Below are 17,503 nucleotides of genomic sequence, written 5' to 3' on the forward strand. Positions count from 1 at the left end.
TTGTTTCTGTTTTGTATCATTGTTTGAAAAAGAGAGCACTGGGCTAATGCCCCCTGAACATCACACACACACATAGTTACATAGGATCTTGCTTCTGAAGATCATGTACATCATCCAACACTATAAAAGCAATACTATCTTCAAGCAGGCCACTAGGGTAGTTGTGGCATTTCATCACTCACCTGAATAAAGAAGTAGATCTTTCTTGTTTTAACAGTCTGAAATTGAGGGGATGGGAATTCTAAAAATTTTTGATTGAGCTTTCTTTCAGTGGTTCTACCAAACACATTTGGACTCTTACTATTGCTTCCTTAGCAAGATACAGAGAATAACCCTCACAGAGGCTGAGCATTTGCAGTGTACTCAGAGGCTGGCCTTCTGTCTCCATTTACCACTACGTGTTATGCTGCACCCCAAAGATATTGCTGACAGGCTTTGATTGCAACAGAAGGCATCTTTGTGGAGTCATGCATATGGGGCAGTTCTACAGCACATTTCACACATTGCACTCCGTGAGAATGAACATGTGAAGTGCCAACTGCTGACGTTAAAATATGGCTACAGTATTAAAAGAAACTTGCTCAGAATTTAAGAGATGTCACAGGTCATCCTTTATAGGACAACACTAATAACGAATAAGAAAGACAGAAAATAAGTTTGAAAAGGAGGAAGGAAAAACAAAAACCCTGAGTATTTGAAATATCTTTGTCATTAGGAAAGAAACTATTTGTAACCAACAAGGAAAAGACTGTTCTGCAGCTCCTTATTTGACTTCAGTATTTGGGTAGAGTCATCACTAAAGTGTCTGTTTTTCTACAGCCTAGTTTTGAATGTAATGTAAAAAAAGAAGCAAATGTTTCATTTGGGCACTTTGAAATGTTTTACAAGTGAGGATTTATATGTATCTTATCATGCAGTCACCCCACAAAGTCAAGCTAAGATAAAAAAAAGTTTTATATTACAAGTGGAAACTATGATTTTCAAAAGTCAGGGGAAGAAATAAACAGCTAATCTCCGTTGTGTGCACTAGAAACAGAATCTAGTGTAATGACACAGGTTATTCTCTCCTTCTAGCAGCGGTTAAAGCTAAACCTTTGCTAAGAGGCCAGTTGGGTGTCACAATGCCCATTTGACCACACAGAGGTTCAAGCTCTCAATTTCCTCGAATGATTATGTTTGCCTTGGCTGAAATTATTTAATTATTTTTAGACACTTTTGAGACAGCTGCAACATTCCATTATTGCATTATTGACACAGAACACACCACCATTTTTATTTTAGAATGTTAAACTATTTTAAACATGCTGACAACTATGGCAAACAGTTTAGCAAAACACAAAGTAGCCACCATCCACTTAGTGAATTTTCATAATTTGCTATATTTGCTTCAGTTTTGTTTTTGTTTCAGAGAAGAAGTATTCGAAACAAAAGTGTTACCTACACATTTATCCCCTGGAGATTTCTCTGAGATTCTATACCATCCCCTTCCTTCTCAGAGAAAAATCACTGTCCTGAATTTGGTGTTTATTATAACTGCATATATTTTAAACATTTATTGTATAATTACATATTCATAAATGTTCTAGAGTATAATTTTGCTTATTTTAAAGTTCTATATAAACTTACATGTAAATGATATTACAACTATTATCCTGCAACTTGCATTCTTTCTACTAAAAATTATGGCTTTGGTATATACTCATGATGATGCATGCTGCTCTCACTCATTACTTTTAACATTTGTGGAATATCTTTTGTTTGCATCAGTGCATTTATCCTCTTTTCTGTTAATAGACATTTAGATTATTTTCTCTTTTTTTTGGCTTGTATGTGTATTCTCATATATCGGTGAAAAAGTTTCTCTGAGGTATACATCCGGATGTGAAATTGCTGCATTATGGAGTATACCTGTCTTCAGATTTACCAGATATTGCCAAATTGTTCCATGTCGTGGGTATACTCCCAGTGCTCAACAACCTTGCAAAACTAGATATTCTCAGACTCTAATTTAATTTTTGTGAGCTTTCTGTTAAAAATTTTTATTATGTAAAATTTTAAGCTCAGTGAAATGTAATATAATGAACTTTGATGTACTTCTTTTACAGTTTCAATAATTACTGACTTATGGTCGGTCTTGGTTTAGGCACACAGCCACTCTCTATACGCCCACTCCATTATCATTTTTTGATATTTTAAAGTAAGTCACTAACAGCACATTATTGCATCTGAAGCTAATTCATTTGATGTCTCTAAAATATGAGAATTCTTTCAAAAAAACTGATAAAATCAAAAAAATTCTTTCAAAAAAATGATAAAATCATTACCATACCTAAAAATTTTAACAATAATCTTTTAACGTAGTTACATATCCAGTTAGTGTTCAAATTTTCCCAGTTGTATTATACATGTTTATAGTTTATCTGTGTGAGACCCAAATAAGATCCAAATTTTGATGTCTTGTCTCTTTTAATCTGTATGTCCCCCTTTTTCTATTTATTTATTACTTTTACATTCATTTTTTGAAGAAACAGGGATATTTGACATAAAGTTTCTCATAGTCTGAGTTTTGCTGATTATTTCCATCTCAATCCAATAGTGCTATGATAACAAAATATCTGAGACTGCATAATTTATAAACAATAGACATGTATTGCTCACAGTTCTGGAGGCTAGGAAGTCCAAGACCTAGGTGCCAGCATATTCAATGTCTGGTAAGAGCTGTTCTTTGCTTCCAAATGGCACCAGGAATGCTATGTCCTCTGGAGGGAAAAGGGAAAAGGGAGCCTAGCAAGTTCCCTCCAGCGTTTTTGTAAAGGTATTAATCCTATTGTAATGACAGAGCCTTCATGACTATCACTTCACAAAAGGTCCCACTTCTTAATACTGTTGCATTGGGGATTAAGTTTCAGCATGAATTTTGGAAGGACACACATGAAAGCCACAGTACTATCCTAGGGTATTATGTAAGAATTTCCAGTAATATTTCATACATGGCAGTATGTATTATATTAACTATGTTTTCTTATTTTTGTATTTTTAATGCTCTAGCATTAGTGGCCTCTCTGAATGGGAAGAGACTGTCCCTCCAGGGCTAGCAAGACATAGTAAAAGACTTGCCTAGAAGCATGTCTTTCACATGTAAACTAACCAACCAGAGTCTGTACTCTGAGGCACCTCTTATCTGGCTCTTATCTCCAAGAGGCAGTGTTCCTCTGTCCTAAGCACTGAGGGCCAAGTACCAGACAACCAAAGACCACCACTATAGTCCAGCAACTGCCAACATTCTTCAAACAACCCGACCTAAACTGCTCTGCTTTGCCTTCCCCTTGGAAAACACAACAAAGGCTCTGGACCGTGCTGTCCCTGCACCCCTTCTGCTTACTGACCAAACCTGGCATTTCTCCATGTGGCCCTGGATGCTGTGATACACCCACTCCGCTTGTGCAATGTAAATAATAAAAATCTTTCAATGGCATTAGCTTCTCTATGTTGTCACCCAGCCACCTCTACAAATTAAAATCCCATGGGTACATGACACATGTACTTCTATTAGAAAGCATGTAATGTCTTTTCTTACTTTTGGTGATGTTAGCAATCATTGCCTCCATTAATTTATTTCAATAAGGGTTGTAAAATGGTGATATTCTCATTCTGTCATTTTTCTTCATTTATTAGCAAGAAATCGTTTGTAAAGAGAAATTTTCATTACTTATTTGGTTCCCTTGGGTTATGGTTTTTATTGGAAAGTCAGAAAGAATATTTGATTCTTTATCTTTATTTATAAGCTACTAAAATGAGTTGGCTTTCTGGCATCCTTTAAAAGTGATGAACAAGGTTTGTCATGGTGGTAATTGTTGTGTAGACACATTGTTATCTCAAGAATCTATACATATATACCTCAATACCTTAAATTTGTTTTGGTTATTATTCTTATTGATGCTTATTTTTGGCCACTGGGAGCCTCTTTAAGTTGGCTCCTAAGTCCTTTTGTCATGACCCTAGTAGTTTGGAGAGCTTCCTTGCTCTTGAAAGTGACAAAATATTTCTGACAATTCTGTAAATTATGTTTCCAGATCTGGACTCAGCTCTTTCTCCAAGGAGCCTTTGTTCATTTTAGTAGGAAATGGTATTTAGAGACTAAGTGTAGTTACATTGTTGAATTAGGGGTACATACATGTAGATTTATGTTTGGTCTCTTTATTCTTGTCACAATACCTTACCATCTTAACTTCCATAGCTTAAAGTCCTGGAATTTTTAGGATAAGTTTTTTTTACCTTTTCTTCTTGAAAATTCTCTTGAATAGATTTGACCCTTTTGGAATTACATATAAATTTAGAATCAGCTTATTAAGTTTCATGGAAAAAAATTCAAAAAATTTTAAGCATTTTACTGATGTTATAAATGAATGCTAGGATAATGATATCTTCGTATTATTGCATCTTCCTATTAATGAATATGGCATATTGTTCCTTATACTTAGATACTCTTTATATTTTTTAGAAACATTTTATAATTGATAGGAAGTTTTGCTCATTTTTTTATGTGTGACTGACAGTATTTGTGTCTGTTGTGGATCTTTTTTTCTATTTTATACATATATTATGTATATATTATAGAAAATATAATGTTATATATTATAAGTATTATATATACTATATATTATAATATATAAATGTAATATATACCTACATTGTATATTTAATGTATATTTATATATTATATTATATAGTACATATATTTTCTGGGAATGTAAATTAGTAATAAAGTATATTATACTTTATTAAAATAAATGAGCTTCAGAGAAAGGGAAAATCTGGCAATCATCCTGAGAGTAAATGAATAAAAAGAGTAAGAGTAAAAACTGGTCAAATCGATATTTCTCAAAGTGACAAAGCAGAAAATAAGTTCCCTGATATTTGACTGGCCAATTTTTGGGAAACAGTAGTGGTGAGTCAAATATGAGACACTGACGATGAATGAATGAAATCGGATGGCATAAGAAACATGGTTTGTCTTTAGATTTCCTACCTTTGATAGAGCTGAGATACAGAAAAATGTTTCTCTACTAGAAGAAAAAGAGAGAAACACATAGTGACAAATGCTAAAGAGGCCATTGAGAATGGTAGTCAGGGAGTCAGCTGCTACTCAGCTACAACCATTATCATGCTGCAAGAATGTGAGCCTACTGTAGCCTGGTCCTCTGAATTTTCAAAGCAAACCAGAAATTCGGATTTTGTGAATTCTCTTGGGTTGTAAGTTTTGGTGACAAATTCCAATATTTTAAGAACATTGTTTGACCGTATAAAACACATATATAGACTGTTTATGGTTTGAGGGCAGCTTTTCTATGATCCCTGGATTAGAGATTGTTAGGGCTCAGAAGTCAGTAACTCCAAATGTGGTGTTTTGACATGCTGAACTGCAGAAACCTCATGAGAGTGCCCTCCTCCACCCACCGTCTCTCCCAAAACATTTATCTGCCTAAGATCCAGGCCCACCAAAAGGAACAATTGTTTTTTCTTCTCCCTGTAAAACCAAGAATGCAACGATGCCTGAACAGACCCTTTCACAAGATAATGGACAAGCTAATTTCTGTTCCCTGAGACATTCATTCTCCCTAGTAATCCCCTCAACAGAATTTCTCTTTGCCCCTCTCAGGTAACCTGTTTTGCCAGGGCAGTATCTAAGCTTCTGAACCATTTGGGATGGTGGGCATCCCTCAGTGATTCTCCCTATGTGCACATTAAATAAATATGTGTGCCTTTTCTCCAGTTAATCTGCCTTTTGTGAGTTGATTTTTCAGCAACTCCCCAGAGGGCAAAGGGGAAGTCTCTCTTGGCCCCCACAAGGTTTTCTAAATATAATAATTTTTAAAATTTAGTATTTGGATGGTTGGAATACTTTAGTCAATAGGGACAACAGAAGTAAAGCCCCACTTTACTTTCCCTTGGCGGGTTTTTTTTGTTTGTTTATTTGTTTTTCAAGCTACAAATTCCTCTTTCCCACCACACTAGCAATTCTGAGACACTCCAGTAGGGGGCACCTATCACGTCATTTGAGGATCTCTGCCACCACTGAAGATGGGATTGTGCTGCTTTCCTTAAGTTGTGTTGAGATAAGAGAAAGGTAGACTAGATAATCATATAAACACAGACTCTGAAGTCTGGAAGAAGTCTTGGAAAGAATTAATTCCACCCAAGGCTATGTAGGTGAGGAAGCTAAGTCCCACAGAAATTGAGCGGCTTGTTCCAGGACACATCTTAAATTAGCGGTATCTGCTGCTTTTTAGGTTTCTTAATAATTTTCAAGTTTTGTGCTGCAGTGTACAGTTAGCCAAGCTAGTCATGGGATTGCATGAACATCCCAGGGAAATGCTAGTTTTTTTTCATTATGCATAATTAGGGCTTAATTAAATTTAATTATTTATAATTATCCAAGTAGAGATTGAATATGCCATATTGTCTTCACTATGCTTGAGTAAAAATATAAAAGGCCTGCGAAGGCAGTAATTGAATAAGAATGCAGAGCCTTGTATGTGTAGTAATTACACTGTAGTTTCCCGCTAGTTTCCAACACTACTGATGGAGGTTTGCATAAAAGATCATTCCCTCCTCATGATAACTCTAGGTAGAATTATCCTTTTTTATACTATAGGCTTATTATAAAAATTGTTTACACATATGTGGTTGTGTATGTGTACAAAACAGATGTTGAAGCTTTTAAACAATCAGTATGAAAAATAGTAGAACGCAAACTTCTTTATTACCAAAAATAATTAAATGTCATCTAACTTATTGATAATTCCAGGTAAATAGCAATAGTACATGTTATAATTTCTTGGGTCCTACTGTATTAGTCCATTTTCATACTGCTATAAAGAACAGCCCGAGACTGGGTAATTTATAAAGAAAAGAGGTTTGACACACAGTTCAGAAAGACTGGGGATATCTTAGGACACTTACAATCATGGCAGAACGCAAAGAGGAAGCAAGGCACCTTCTTCACAAGGCAGCAGGAAGGAGAAGTGCTGAGCAAAGGGGGAAGAGCCCCTTATAAAACCATCAGATCTTGTGAGAACTCACTCACTATCATGAGGACAGCATGGGGGAAACTGCCCTCATGATTCGATTATCTCCACCTGGTCTGTCCCTTGACATATGTGGATTATGGGGATTACAATTCAAGATGAGATTTGGGTGGGGACACAAAGCCTAACCATATCACCTACCATGTGTCAAGTGATGCTAAGCACTTTGCAAATTATGTTACTTGCACTTTTTAACATGCCTAACAGGTAGCTAGTATTCCTATCATAGTTTTGGTGATAAATTCAAATTTATAGATGAGGAACTGAGGCTCAAGTGATTAAGTGACCTTGGATTTGACCTGAGGCCTCTGACTTCAGAGTCTGTGACATTAATATCTGCACTGTGTTGCCTACCTAAGTAGATGTTTCAGATGACATTAGCATCATCTAAAATTCTAACAAAAATCACTCATTATAGTCTTTTAGAGGATTAAGGAGAGTTTACCAAAACTGTTTGTTCTTCATTCCACATTTCCCTTGGAAGTTCTGAGACTTGATTTCCTCAATGCAACATCTAACTAGTGGCATTGCTCAAACTTTTGGCTTGTGTTTCTTTCTTAGCACATACTTCATAAAATGTAGTTTGAAGCAAGACCCCTTACAAAGAAAGTGAAAAGATCCAAGAAAGCAATGCTGTCAAAACGAATAAACATTGTAAGAGACTATTTGTGGGCATTAGTGAGGAAATTATCTGACAATATGTCATAAATTTAGATCCCAATTAAACACAGGATATATAATAGTTGCCTATAAAATGTGAACATGTTGTAGATACTTTAAAATCCCAAGTTTAATGCTTAATGAGAAAAAGCTGTTGTATGATGTCAAACAGAGTAATATTGCATTTTTGAGAAATCATATCTTTGACTTTCTCTATGAAAGTAAAATTAATCTGTGCATAATAAAGCATTGGGATGAAAATTGTTTCCTGTTTTCTTGGATAATACTTAGAACTTTAAGTAAAGGCAATTAGTTGTGGTTTACTCTCACAAGCAATAGAGTGGATTGCTAGACTGGGATTGAGCTGGGAAACTCTTTAACATACAGACTTCTTTAAACCTTGGCTGGTCACTAGTATTTGTCCCCTTCCATCTTGAAGAGTATACACCAACTTTAGTGGCTTACATTTAAAAAAGATAGTGTCATAAGTTTTTCGCTCCCAGACTTTTCAGTTTTTGTTTGTTCTAAAATAAATTTATTTGCATGCTATAGGTAGTGGTATGCACTTTCTACTTTGCTACACTCTCACCATTCCATATTATATTAATTCTAGCTGCTTCACTCACTTATGCCTCCCTCGGTCATGAAGGCATTTGATTTGCAACCCTCTTTTATGGTCTAACATGTATAAAGAAATGCAATATTGGATTTTATTTGAGCATAGTGATTAAGATACACTGGGGACAAAAAGGAGGAGGTAATTTTTCATAGATTGGGGAAGACTTCAGGAAACGTTTCAATAAAGAAGTAGCCCTTGAATTGTCACTGTAATTACCTGATGGATTCTTCCTGTCCACTGCACAGACAAAACCAGTTCACTGAGACTGTGGTATTGCAGTAAAGAAAGTGTTTAATGGACGTGAAGCCAACCATGTGGAAGATAGAGTTATTACTTAAATCAGTCTCCTCAAAGGCCCAGAGGTTAGGGTTTTTTCAAGAATAGTTTGGTGGGCAGGTGGCTAGAGAATGGAGAATGCTTATTGGTTGGGGATGAAATAATAGGGGTGTGGAAAATGATCCTGGTGCACTGAGTCAACCTCTCAGTGGGGGCCACAGGACTATGTGAGTCTTGAGTCAGCTGGTCATTAGAAATGCAAAAGTCTGAAAAAAAATCTTAAAAGGCCAATTTTAGGTTCTACGATAGTGATATTATCTACAGGAGTAACTGGGGGAGGTTACAAGTCTTGTGACCTCCAGAGAAATGGCTGGTTAGTGTTTAAGTATATCTTAGCAGCACTAAGGCTCCTTTCATAATTCTAACCTTCTGGCCTTTCACTAGTTTTACAAAGGTGGTTTAATTTTGGGAAGAGCTATTATCATCCTTGCTTTAAGGTTAAACTATAGGCTAAATTCCTCCCAAAGTGAGTTTGGCCCACACCCAGGAATGACCAAGGACAGCTTGGAGGTTAGAAGCAAGATGGAGTTAACTATGTCAGATTTCTCTTACTGTCATAATTTTGCAAAGGCAGTTTCAACATTAAAAGAGGAATAGGTATTATGTAGATTTATAGGGAGGGGAGGAGGTTATGCTGGGTATAGGAGCATACAATTGAAGAAGAAAACTCAAAGGAGAGAGGGGGACCAAAATTATGGAGGCAGGTAGGGGCTGAACTATGGAGAGCATGAAATGACATATTGAAAGGTGAATAAGTATTCCCTTTGTGTACCATATATAATATAACCCTAATTTCTATTCCAAATACGTGCATGATCAGTTATGGGCATAGCAGAATTATGGCTTAGGGGGTAAGAAATGGGTTGCTTACAATCTGATCATAAATAGTTTCCTGAAGATCAAAACTGGAAAGGGGCATGAGAAGAGGGTGCCTCTTTCCTTGTTATCATTTGATGATGAAAATGTTCTATCTAGACTGGGATATTGGCTATATAACTCAAAATTCATCAGATTGTAAACTTAGGATCTATTACTATATGCAGTAATACCTCAGTGAAAAAATTAGGAAACAGGGAACATTGTTATGTAATAATGAAAACAATAATGATGCTTTAAAGTTATAAGTGAAAATCTCTCAGGGTGATGACAGTCTGACTTTTTTGCAGTATTAGGGTATGTTTGCAACTCCTCTTTGTCAGATATTTTTTCCTCTCTTTAATTCAAGCAATTATTTCCAGAAAAATATTCCAATAAGAAAGTAATCTATTTTCAGTTAAAATTTTTGTATAGATGACATTTGGCAGAAATATTAATTTTTATATTTCAGTGTTCTACCCAGTGGGTGCTACTTAACATCAATTTCAAATAATTGAAAAGTTAGTGTCAAACATTCTGAGAACTCTTAAGAAGAGGAATGTATATATGAGTAAGTGTAAGGCGGATATCACCATATGATTGGTATGAACACATTCTTATTTCATTGTACCACGCAGTTCATTTGACTGACTCTGTCATAGACTCACTGGTTGAGAACTCAAGCTTCTGTAGTTGGATAGATCTGAATTGGCATCTTAAGTGTAAAATTTAGTAATTATATGATATTGAACATGTTATAGAAGCTCTTGAATTAGTTTCCTATTGCTGCTGTAAAATTATAACAAACTTGGGGACTTAAAACAACACAGATTTATCATCTTGCAGTTCTGGAGACTGGAAGTCCTAAAATAAATAAGCAGGGCTGTGTTTCTTCTGGAGAAACTAGGGGAGAATTCATTTCCTTGACTTTCCTACCATATGCTTTCCTTGGTTTGTGGCCCCTTTTGCCATCTTCAAGGCCAGCAGTGACTAGTTAAGTCTTTCTCATGCTGCATCACTCTCAGACTCCTCTCTTATGATCAAATCTTTCCTATTTCCCTCTTATATGGACACTTCTGATTACATTGGGCCCACTCAGGAAATCCAGTTTAGTCTCCCCATCTCAAGGTCCTTAGCTAATCACATCTATAAAGTGCGCATATTCACAGGCTCTGAGGATTTGAACACTGACATCTTTATGAGTCATTATTCAGCCTACCACAACCCTCACCAGTAGAAAAGGAATAATAATACCTACCTTATGGGATTACTGTAAGGATTAAATGGCCAGTGTCACTGCTTGACACATGTAATGCATTCTGAGTAAAGTTAGTTTTCTTTCTAATTTTTAATTGTGGTAAAATATACACAAAATTTACCATCTTAACCTTTATCAACTGTACAGCTCTGTAGTGTTAAGTACATTTACATTGTTGTGCAAATCTTCTGCAGAGCTCTCTTCTTTTTGTAAAACTGAAATTCTATACCCATTCGACAGCTTCCCATTCCTTCCCCCACCAGCCCTTGGCAAGCACCATTTTACTCTATGTCTATAAATTTGACTACTCTAAGTATCTCAGGAAAGTGGAATCATATATACAGCATTTTCTTTTTGTGACTGGCTTATTTCACCTAGTGTAGTGACCCTAAGGTCCATTCATGTTGTAGCATGTGTCAGAATTTTTTTTCCTTTTTAAGGCTAAATTATATTCTATTGTTTGTATATGCCGCATTTTGTTTATCCATTAATCTATCAGTGGACACTAGCTGCTTTTACCTTTCAGCTATCGTGATAGAGCTATAATGGACATGAATGTACAAATAGCTCTTTGAGCCCTGCTTTTAGTTCTTTTGGGTGTATACCCATAAGTGAAATTGTTGGATCATATGGTAATTCTATTTTTAATTATTTTAGAAACTGCCATTTAATCTTCTATAGTGGCTGCACAATTTTACGTTCCTACCAACAGTGCACAAGGTTTCCAGTTTCTCCGTATTGTCACCAATACTTCTTTTCTTCTTCTTTTTTAAATAGTGGGCACCCTGATGAGTATGAGGTGATACCTCATTGTGCAGTTAGGTTTGGATATTAATAATGATAAACTCTGCCATCCTGAAGAATGGTGGTACAACCTTAGGCAAGTTACTTTGTCTTAGAACCTCGAGTTCTTACACTGAAAATGGGGATAGCAATAATTTGCGGTATCATAGTAAGGATTAGAAATAAGAAGCAATGGGCCGGGTGTGGTGGCTTACGCCTGTTATCCCAGCACTTTGGGAGGCCGAGGCGGGTGGATCACGAGGTCAGGAGATCGAGACCATCCTGGCTAACACTGTGAAACCCTGTCTCTACTAAAAATACAAAAACATTAGCCAGGTGTGGTGGCAGGTACCTGTATTCCCAGCTACTTGGGAGGCTGAGGCAGGAGAATGGTGTGAATCCAGGAGGTGGAGCTTGCAGTCAGCGGAGATCGCGCCACTCTACTCCAACCTGGGCAACAGAGCAAGACTCCATCTCAAAAAAAAGAAAAAAAAAAAAAGAAATAAGAAGCAATGTATGTAAAGTACCTAGGCTTACTAGAAATGATAAAAATCTATAAGAACAATGGCAAATTTATTAGGGTTCTCCAAAGAAACAAAACCAATAGGAGAGATATACATCTATTCCACATTTATCTATTCCATAAATATAAATAAATATATATGTTCCATATATATATATATAGAGAGAGAGAGAGAGAGAGAGAGATTGAGAGACAGATTACAAAGAATTGGCTTATGTGACCATGGAGGCTGAGAAGTCCAAAAATTTGGTATCTGCAAGCTGGAGACCTAGGAAAGCTGGTGGTGTATTTCAAAGGCCTGAGAGCCAGAAAGTTGATAGTATAGATTCCAGTTGGAGTCTGAAGGTCCGAGAACCAGGAACGCTAAGGGCCAAAGATTCATGTTCCAGCTCACACAGTCAGGCAGAGAGAGAGTAAATCAACCTTCCTCCACCTTTTTACTCTGTTTAGCTCCTCAACTGGCTGGGGAGGGCCACCTGATTTACTCACTCCATCAATCCAAATGCTAATCTCTTTCAGAAACACCCTCACAGACATACCCAGAAATAATGTCTAATCAGATATCAGGGCATCTCATGGCCCAGTCAATTTGACACATAAAATTAACCGTTACAACAACCATCACTGTGAAGATATTTAAAGGGAAAAGAATTAAGGAGAAACTCACCCTTGGTAGAGGGCAAAATAATTTGAGCTGACTTTATTCTGAAGGTCAGCTTGTATAAAAGAGATTCTACTAGCTTAATTTTGCTTCTTAATTTTTCCTTCCTTAAAATTTTATAAAGAGGTTCAGGATTTGCTTTCTTTCTCCTCATTCCTTTGAATCATGATACAAATTTAAATCTTCTTACTTTGTGCCAAATAGCATATTTCTTATGTTAAATTCATTCACTGAATCCTAGAGCAGACTAAACCTATATAATTAGTCTTACTAAAAGCCGGAAAGTTAGCTGTCAATGCTTCTATTTAACATGACGTGTGATGAGCATGTTGTAAATCCAAACTGAGTTCCCAGTGTGCCATGCTGGTAATAAGTTCAGACCCACCGTAATTCTCCAGCATAATGTTCATGATTCAACAAAAGAAAACTCACCCATGAAAGCAGATTGTTATTTTTGGTGTAGAAGTGCAAATGAGTGAAATACGAATATTTGTGTGTTTAAATTCTAGTAAAAAGCCTTTTATTTACTGGGAGTCTATTTCTCTTCTAATACATACATATATGTTTATATGTGGAGACAAACTGTTTGGGTTCAAATACTGGCCCTTTCACATACTAGCTGTGTGTTCTTAACCAGGTTACTTAGCACCTCTTTCTTCAGTTTCCACATATGTAAAACAGGATATAAATAGCATGCCCCTCAGGATTGTTAACTATCAGGTTGAAGAATGGACTAAGTAAATTAGTACATGTACAACCCTTAAAACAGTGCTTGGCACATATAAGGGCTGTATTAATACTTGTTACTATTTCTGTAGGCTTTTAAAAAATGACATTATAACTTGTCACTTCATCTAAAAGGTTGCCCAGGTGTTAAATGATGGATTTAGACAAGCTGGACACCAAGTTTGTGTTCTATCATTCTACAGCTGATTTAGGGTTGGAGACAAACTGCTGTATTATCAGGATACAAGAGTTATGAGTTCTCTGATGGCATACTCAGTCTAGTCCCAGAGAGAAACCAAAAGAATGAATCATTTTACTAAATAAATATTAGATAAACTTCTGTATGTTTTACTGATATCATGGGCAAAGGACAGTTGAACAGTAGCCACTGAACAAAGTCTGCAGCACTATAGGGTGCACATGGCAGGATTCTAGTTAAAAGACTAACAATTCTTGTTGCAAAGCAATACAAAACTCATGAATTTTATGACCTAATCATACAGGCAGTGCACTGTGCTGTATAATCTATTTCTCTCAGCATAATGCAGTAACCTTGTACTTGCAGGATTATCTGTGGCCCTGTGTAAACTAAATGGCCTGCATTTAGTTTACAATGGATTAGTACCACATCTAATATTTTATGGATAAAAGAGTATCTTTCTTAAGTGGTTAAAATAGTCTACATGGCATAAAACAATGCCAGATAATAACAGAAATTGATTTTGTAAATATTATTTCTTTAGTTTCTGCATGAATAGAGCTTTTAAAATGTAAAATGTGTGTAGTGGTTTCAAAATGCTATCTGTGGAAAATGTACTTACTGAGTAGGTGATGGATTTGGGGGAGTTTAGCAGACTGTTTGCCCAAGTACTTTGAATCCAGAATTCTAAGTGGTCATGACTGGCAAGCCTTAGAGGCTCTCTCTTCCAGCCCTATTGTTTTAAAGATGTGTGAATGGGGTCCTGGAGAGGTTAAAGTATTTAGCCAGTGTTGCATAATTTCTTAGAGACAGAGCTAAATGAGAATACTGGTATACAGTTCTTTCCACAACATTAAATTTTATTTTATTCCTTTCTAATTTTTATGGACTTGTGGAAGTCAAAGGAATTACTATATCCACATCACTTTTTAATCCCACATTTAGACAGTAATCTATAAACATGTTTACTTAGATACAATTGCAGTTTTCTACTAAACTCCAAACCTCTCTTCTAGGCTGTTTTCCTTGCCAGCAACTCTGTCATAAGATATGACTTTTCTTAAGGGTTTCTGAAACAGGTAACATTGAGAGTCAATTGACAGAGGGCCAAAGCCCTGAAGTCATCAGTTAATATCCACATATATTTACATACATATTTATTTTAAAATGAACATTTCAAGTGCAGCCCAAGTGTGAACTTTTCCCACTGACCTCATTTAGATGGAAAAGAAAATGAATTGTTGCAAAAATTCAGCACAATGGAAAAGGGCTCATGACTAGCTTAAACGGCATTGGCCAGTTCATACTACACCAGTCTATACCCACAGACCCTGTGGCATGGGAAAAGGTCACCACAGGACATTTGTTCTGCAAAAGTTGTTATGTGTCATGTCCTGTAGTCCTGTTATGGTGGCCACAGTTGATTGGTGCATGGATCTATACCTTAGGAAACACCATTTAAGCACACACATAGGAAACCGTTGGTTTGTCTTGAGAAGCATATCCCCTAGAGATGTTTCAAATCAATGATAACTGATCACACCTATTCAGCCATGAGCTGTGGCTAAATTATGAGAATGGTTCAATCACCAACACTGGGAACAAAGGGCTCATGCTTCTTAGAGAACAACAGGTTATCTGAGTCACTTAAACTGTAGGATTACTAAAGTAGTAAATATTTTTTGAGCACTGACTATGCGCTGGACACTGTTCCAGATGCTTGAAACACATAATAAATGAAGCCCTAACTTCATGTAGTTTCTTTTTAATGGGGACAGGAACAGACAATAAGATATTGATATAATAGATTAATAGCACTATCACTTAGAAGGTGGTAAGTATTCTATGGATAAGAAAGGTAGAGTTTGGTAAGGGGGGATCAAGAGAATTCATAATGCTGATAGGTGGGGGCTTGCAATTTTAAACAGAGTATTCAGAGCAGGTCATACTAAGAAGATGTTTGAGCAAACACTTGAAGGAGGTGATGAAGTTAGGTATATGGATAGCCAATAGATGATGTCCCACTGTTCGAATCCACTTTTAGGTTTGCTATATTGAGTTGTATGAAAGGGGGCCCACTGGGTAGTTGCCTGTGGCACCAATCTATAAGGGATGCTAAAACAGCCCTAAAACTGTAACAAGATGTACTCACTAGAACTTCTCTCAGAAAGAGTATTATATTTGGTTGAAAGGAATTCTTGAAAAAGGTTTTTAAGGTACGGGGAGATCCATCTCAAGGGATATCAATGTCTCTTAGACATTGTATTCACATAATTCCTAAACTCACGTTGAAGAAGGAAAAATCTCTTATCTATAGGCTTTTATTTGGGGGATGTTTCTCTTTCCTGGATGAATTTTGCATTTTGGAGTCAAACTTGAATTTCTTTGGAAAATTGGTTTTCTTTGGAAAATTGATTAAGCCCTGCCACTCAAGTCTGTCCTTTCTATCTTTTTTTCCAAGTAATTCTTAGCATGTCTCCTAGTATTGGAGAATATTGGGTTGAAGGGGTGACATTATTAGACCGCACGAGTGCAGTGGGCAGTGTTGCCATCCCACCCGGATCACTAGCTCTGTGAGTGCATCCCTCAAACTGCTGGGCTTTGTCCCTAACAACTGTCACTTACAACTGCCCTTGGCCACTGGAGCCACTGGAGCTGCCATTCTTCTGAAATTTCCCATTCTTTTCTTCTCAAGCCTCCCTCGACCTTTGTCCTTCCAGGGTGGCTTGTAGCCTACATGTACCGGGGTGGGATATAAGTCCAGTTCCTTCATCTCAAGCCTGTGATGCCCTTGAGATTAGGCTAAAATCACTTACTTAGCTTCTTCCCCTTTCCTATCCTGCTTCCCCACTCCCTTATTGGTCTTTTGTAAATCATTGCACCTGAATTTCTGCTCAGGCTTTGTGTTTGGGGTAAACCCAAACTATGACAACAGGGTGCCCACAATTCTTGGTCAAGTCATGGCTATATATTTCAGCCTCAGAAGTGCTTAAAAGCATGTGGCTGCTGAGACGCTGCCCATAATTTATTTCTTTATTTACCTAAACCTTTTCTGTTCCTTGAAATTGAGATAAGCCTAACTATGCAAATGACAAGTCCTTTCCTAGGAAAATGCTGGATCCCAGATTCTTTGATGCTTCATGGGGAGCCGTGTATAGTACAGTTGACCCTTGACAATGCAGAGGTTAGAGGTACTGCCTCCCACTATGCAGCCAAAAATTCACGTATAACTTTCGACTTCCCCAAAACTTAACTATGAATATCCTACTGTTGACTGGAAGCCTTACTGACAACATAAACAGTTAATGAACACATATTTTGTGTGTTATGTGTATTATATACTGTATTCTTACAATAAGATAAGCTAGAGGAAAGAAAATGTTATTAAGAAAACAATAAGGAAGAGAAAATATATTTACTACTCATTAAATGGAAATGGACCATTATAAAGGTCTTCATCCTTGTAGTCTTCATGTTGAGCAGGCTGAGGAGGAAGAGGAAGAGGAGTGGTGGCAGAGCCGAAAGAAAAGTGTCGTATAAGTATACCTGTATACTTCAAAACTATTCAAGAGTCAACCGTAGTTCTTTAATTATGGCAAGATGGTTTTGTGTACCTTGTATAAAGATGTAAAGACATTTAACCACATAACACTTTGAGTGGAAGAATTATTAAATTCTTACATCAGATAAAAACTTTAGAAACTTTTCCTGAAGCATCTGGTCATTAATGACAAATTTAATCAATTAAATTTCCTGAAACAGTTTAAACAACTAAAATACTGGTATTGCTGAATA

General features: G+C 36.5%; 1 long non-coding RNA gene across 2 annotated transcripts in view; it reads right to left on the reverse strand.

The window, feature by feature from the left end:
• Positions 1-12,073, reverse strand: part of LOC134810071 (uncharacterized) — a 40,933-nt gene extending 28,860 nt beyond the window's left edge. For both annotated transcript variants that reach the window (XR_010157199.1, XR_010157200.1), the window contains exon 1: positions 11,952-12,073. This is a non-coding gene — a long non-coding RNA (uncharacterized LOC134810071). The remainder of the gene's footprint in view (positions 1-11,951) is intronic.
• Positions 12,074-17,503: the final 5,430 nt, after the last annotated feature.

The sequence above is a fragment of the Pan troglodytes genome, chromosome 4 (assembly GCF_028858775.2).
Source record: "Pan troglodytes isolate AG18354 chromosome 4, NHGRI_mPanTro3-v2.0_pri, whole genome shotgun sequence".
Classification (NCBI taxonomy): domain Eukaryota; kingdom Metazoa; phylum Chordata; class Mammalia; order Primates; family Hominidae; genus Pan; species Pan troglodytes.